This window comes from Filicampus tigris, chromosome 16, assembly GCF_054856515.1.
Source record: "Filicampus tigris isolate MCC_2025a chromosome 16, RoL_Ftig_1.0, whole genome shotgun sequence".
Taxonomy (NCBI): Eukaryota; Metazoa; Chordata; class Actinopteri; order Syngnathiformes; family Syngnathidae; genus Filicampus; species Filicampus tigris.
Genome location: NC_141232.1, coordinates 14,073,830 through 14,079,829, shown reverse-complemented (window position 1 = coordinate 14,079,829; position 6,000 = coordinate 14,073,830).

Genomic DNA, 6,000 nt, shown 5'->3' with positions numbered 1-6,000 from the left:
GCTGGAGTCCCCCACTGCATCGCCCCGGGTCCTCTGCAGACGCTGGCTGCTGCTGTCGGGCCAAACATCTGGATGGAGAGAGGAAGCGGCGGAGAGGAGTGCGCAGGCTGAAACCGGGTTCGATGGAAGAAGTGAAAGTCACTGTGAAGCGAACACTGTTTGTCTTCGGGACTCCTGCAGAGGAAGGGGCTCACGTGGGCTTGTGTGGAGGGTGGGGGGAGGGTGTTCACCCCCTCGATCCTCATCTTCATCTGTTTCGCCTCTTTTTAGCTCGTCTCTTACATGTTCCAGGCAGCTGAAGGTCAGAGGCTGCAGTAAATGTAGCAACATTTGGTCTAATGTTGCAGCCAACATTTGAAGCTCCTCCATCACCCGTCCTTGTTCACGGAGCAGAAGCCTCCTAAAACCTTGACATTTTTTTTTTTTTTTGTAATTATTTTTTTCCTCTTGTCTCCTTTGAGTTTTCCAACAGGGAGCCATAAAGCTCTGCTCTGAAGGCACGCTGAGGTGGAGACCTCTGTAAAAAGGCTGTGACGGCAGCTCTGGTGGTGCTCCCATCGGAGGAGCTGCAGTAATAGAGATACATTCACACACTGCGCACCTTGGGAGTATTTGATCCCTGTGAACACAGCGCGGTCTGGGGAGGACACGCTCTGTAAATTTCTCTCCCGTGTGCCGTGTCCTTTGCAACAGCAGTCTGAGCTAGTAAAAAGGCCAAATAAAAAACACACGTATGACAGGTGCCAAAGTCAGGAATGTGTGTGTGTGTGTGTGGGGGGGGGGTGTTTGGGAGCTGGGGGAGTGCAAGGAGAAATATTATCTTGGTGCTATTCACTTCCTCAGTTTTTTTTGGGGGGGTGGGCTATATGCACCATATGCAGCTATATGCATTATATAGATTAAAATGGAACATATTATTTTACATGGAAATATATATTTGAGCTACCACAACTATGTAATTGTACCTTTTTTTTTAATAATCTGCAAACTGAATTAGAAAAAAAAGACATTTTGTTCTCGCTGTTACTGTCCTACAGGATTTAGGTTTAAGTTTCCAAACATGTTATTTTTCCTGTTTTACCCTACAAAAAAAAATGAAAAAGATTTATTTTTTATGTATGTATCGAAACTAGTGCCCACACTGCTCATTTTTAAACAACAATGTGTAATAATTACAAAGCCACTTCTACATCACATTGGTGCTATACTATAAACTGAAGTTCCATTTATGTTTATATAGCATTATATGACAATAGGGTACTTTAGACATACGGGGAAAACTCCTCCCAACAAAAAACATGGAAAGTGTGGATGTGCATACAAGGCACAATGGTGGTAATACAATATGCAATGATGATGCAACTATAACGACCTGGCGACCCAAATCACTTACTGGTACTTCTGGTGTTCTCTGAGCTATTTTCTAATGATGCTCATCAGGGCTGTGCTTGTTGAAACGTTTTTTGTTTTGTTTTTTCGCATTACAACAATCAAACAGTGTTTATATTCCATTGCTGACAATTGGTGTTTTATCATGTGTCCTTTAATTATATTAATTGATGTTTAGCGCTGTTTAAATGTGTAAATGTACAAACACAAATCAATTCTAAACTAAATGTAAAAGTTGTATACTGACGGGATACAGATGGAATGGGGGTGATAGACTTTCACTGGGTCTTCTCGAGTTTTTCTGAGTAGTACCGGTACCTATTTACTGTATCTATTTACTACTGATACTTTATTTTTGTCATTGTTGGCTCTTTGGATCTCTACCAGATCTTGTCAATGTGGATTTATAATGATGGGAAGTATTTCTTAGAGTATTCATTATTTTATATTGGATGGATGGATTATCACTATGTAGTGGTTCATTATCTTATCATCATCACAATTATTATGATCATCTTTAGTATTATTCTTATATAGATGAAGGATGGATATATACATTAAGAAAATGTGGAGAAGGGGTGAGATTTAATAAGTCTATCTTCTTCCCACTCCCTGTTGAGCATGAAAAACTATTGTTAGGGTCCCATTGTCTATTCGGATTTGTTTGTTGTTTTTCATTATTGTTATTTTTCTTATTCTGTTTTTTCTTGCTCAAAACAAGCATTCATTCTACTGTGTGTTCCCTGTCATTTTTACCCCAATGCTATACAATTCATTTCCAATTGTTTGAATATTGATTTTATTCCGTTTTTTTGTTATTATTATTATTTAGCCATCATTTTTCCGTTTTATTTGTTGTGCCACCCTAATATATTTTTCTCAGGTTTAACAGCATAAAAAGTGAATTTAGCATCATCTACGCCTTTTTTTGGGTGATATTGGAGTGTTGAAATTGTTTGGATTCTCGTACATTCAGTAAAGCTGTTACATACCGCCGTTTCTTGGGTGTACGGTTGTGTGGGTGGACAGTGCTTGAGCGCGAGTGTTTTTACTGCTTATGGCACAGCGGAGGATTTATTTGAACAGATGTGAACTCTCACTGCCAGGATGACCTCAGGTCCTACTTGGCTACATTGCAGCTGATCTCTCCACCCTGGAAAAATAACACACGCTTTAACAGACTGACCTGTGGAAGAAAACACTCACAAACAACGGTGAAAACACGGCTACTCCGCTCGGAACTGAATCTCATTGGAACCTAATCTGCGCGTGCCTTGCTGCGTTTTCTCTCCTGGCTTTGCTCTCAGATAGACCTATGTGACAGTGGATTTATACACTCACTGGCTGATAGAGGAGGATTTTATACCAGATGGACATCAGCAGAGCTGAGCGGAGCGTTTGGAGAGCGCAGGGGTTAGCAGCAAGAGTCATAAAGCCAAAAATGTACGTGTCACCACCATGTAAAGGGGAGGTCAAAGCCGGAGTGAAACGTGGAGGGTCGACAGGGATGAAGAGACAGCAATGTTTGGAGAGAGGACAGGGGAGCGCTACGCTAATTTATACCCTGATAATTGGAAACAGCAGAGTCCTGCACCTGAACCGCATTCTCGGCCCCTGTGGCCAGCGCCGCAGCCTGGACAACGTGGGAGGGTGATGAAGGCCGAGAGGGGGGTTCGAGAGTTTGGAAGGGATGCAAGTCAGTGTCAATGGCATCCTTGTGGCGTCTGGGGTCGACTTGTGTGCATTGTTTGAGTACAATTAGCATGTAGAAGCGTTCTAAGGGTCATATTGTGTTGTAACGGTACCACATATACACACACGGTATTGAGACGGAGCTGGAGTTGGACCACCCGGCTTCAATAGAGAGCAAGTAAGGGTGGGGGTCTTATTACTTAATGTGTCATGGTCACGATCAACATACAACGGCTGACTTCAGCCGTCTTAGCTTCCTGGTTAAATCAACATGACAGTTTCCTCAGAAAAATAACATGTTGAGTCATAGCATCCGTTAATTATTAGTGACTTGTGTGAATATGTGGAATTGTTTTTCAAATCCTGGGTGCTTGTGAGCCTGTGATATTTCAGTGAGTGATGATGGATTCACATGTTGGCTGTGAGCGAGGTCTGGCATCCTGCTTCAAAATGAAGTCATCTTGGAACAAAGAGCACAAAAATGAGTGATGCTGCTTGATGGCTTTCATATCTGCATAGTTTGTTGGTTGCATTGCAAAGTCCCGAGTCTTAAGAGCCTTGGGCCTATTTGGACTTGATTTCTATGAAACAATCATGCTATTAGACAAAACAAGGCATCATCACACAACAGCATGTCACAGTACACTGTGGAAGCTCCAAAGTTGACCACAATCGGTTCCATGTTGCTGATCGACTCCAATTTGTTGCAATTACAAAAACGTTTTTACCATCCATGCATTTTGAATAGCGATTTTTCCCCGTTAAGGTTGCAGGTGAGGTGGATCCTATCCAGCCGACCCTGGACGGGTCGTCAGTAAGTCGCAGAACGTATGCAAACAAACAGACTTATGGACAATCGCGAGACTTTATGTAACCTCGCTTGCATGTTTGTGGAATGTAGTTGGCAAGAACAGGGAAAACATAGGAGAGCCCAAGTCGGGATTCAAACTCAAACTATGGTAATATGTGCTAACCACAAGGCCCACTGTACTACCCACATCTTTTCAATCTATCTATAAAGACTGCCAGCTATGATCGTTACAATACAATACAATTTTGAATACATTTCATAGCAGCTAGAGCTGTAACAAAGCACTTTACAAACAGTAGACAATAAATGAAGACAATAAAAGGCCGTAATACACAAGTATTAATAAATATAGATATGAATAATATATGTTAGTCAAACGTCACTCCTCTGAATCCTTAAAGTCAACCCAAACATTTTTTTTCAAGAATATGTTCTCTGCAGGCCCACTAGTTGAAACACGGCATTCTGAAAAAATGTTTTCGTTTGTGGAATATAAGTTAAGCAGCAAAATGCACTCGTTTTTAGCCATCTCTGGGGCAGGGGCGGAGCCAGAACGTGGCTAATGGGTGGGCATGAATATTTTCCTCACTGAGCACAATCCTCGTGTCCTGTCACAGCGTATATTCAAATAAAAATGCAGGTCGAAGTCCGTCGAAGTCGGTAGATGGAAACGCTAACAGAAGCCTGTTTAAAATGATAGGCGGGCCGGCCTATAGGCGATTACTATTTGGACAAGAGGGCGGAAGGACACCCCGGCTGCAGACGGAAGGCAATAAACGGACCGGGAAATTTTAATACGATAGCTCTACTGATTAATATTGCATTCGTGCAATATAAATTAAGCAGCAAAATCTAGCCATCTCAGGTGGCCGACTGAGAAGGACATCACAACTGCTCAGGGCTCAGGTAACGACCAATCACGGCTGACCTGTTTCCATGAAGCTGAGCCGTGATTGGTCGTTACCTGAGCCCTGAGCAATTGTGATGTCATTTTCAGTCGACAGAAGTGGCAAAATGGCCGTCCCCTGAGATAGCTAAAAACAGATGGATTTTGCTGCTTAACTCATATTGCACAAACGTAATATTAATCAGAATGGCTTGCTTCAACTAGTGGGCCTGCTGGGAACATATTCTTGAAAAAAATACGTGTGGGATGACTTCCACTTTAAATGAGGGCAGTGGCCGTTAGCCTGGCAACCAGGAGTTTTAGCCTAATGGCTAGCACACTCAATTCCAGAGGTGGGCATTCCGTCAGTCCGCTTTTTAAAAATGACAGACTCAGCATTGACAGAAGTGGATTTTCGCCCATCAAAGTAAATTGCTATTGCTATTATCTACGCATTGTTGACTTAGCCATATAGTACAGAGTAGCCAGAAAGAGTTGTGTGTCTAGTTGTACTGCATTGCAATCATTCATATTTGTGGCTCTAAGGTAATTATAAGACATTTCCTTATTTGCATCACACGAAACTAAAAGCAACACAAAAAAAAAAATCTTAAGTGTTGCACCACTGTCAAATTGCTAATCGTACATCTTCAGGGGCTTTAAACTTCGGAGGTTCATCTGTACATGCAAGTATGTGCTCGAGTTCTCCATCCAAGAAGGGAGTCGGACATATGGAGAGCAGATTGGTGAGTGAATCTGATCGCTAAGTTTATTCCGAAAAGAGAGCAGGACAAGATTCAGATGTGGTAGGAACTGTTTTGTTTCCTTTTAATGGCACGGTGGTTGTCTGAGCTGCTTGAGGATGTTGAAAATACTTCTTTCCACTCCATCGCTCTTTGTGATTGGCATCTCAATAGTTTGCATCCACTGAGGAGTGCGTGTGCGAGCCGTTTCCGAATTACCGAGCCAAACACGCAAGGCCCATGCGCTCTTCTACTGTAGTGGTTGGATGAGACATTTGTCCCATTATCTCCCCCTTTTTCCACCTCATATCTATTCCAGAGAATCAGGCTCCAAGCGCACATGAAAGCCACCACGATGCGCCAGCTTCTCTCACGACGTGTCTGTCACGCACTTGTCCCCCTTCTGGTCCTCACGCCTGGGCACTAACCACGCACAAACTGAAACACATTTGTGTACGAACATGTCACGGGAGGGATTG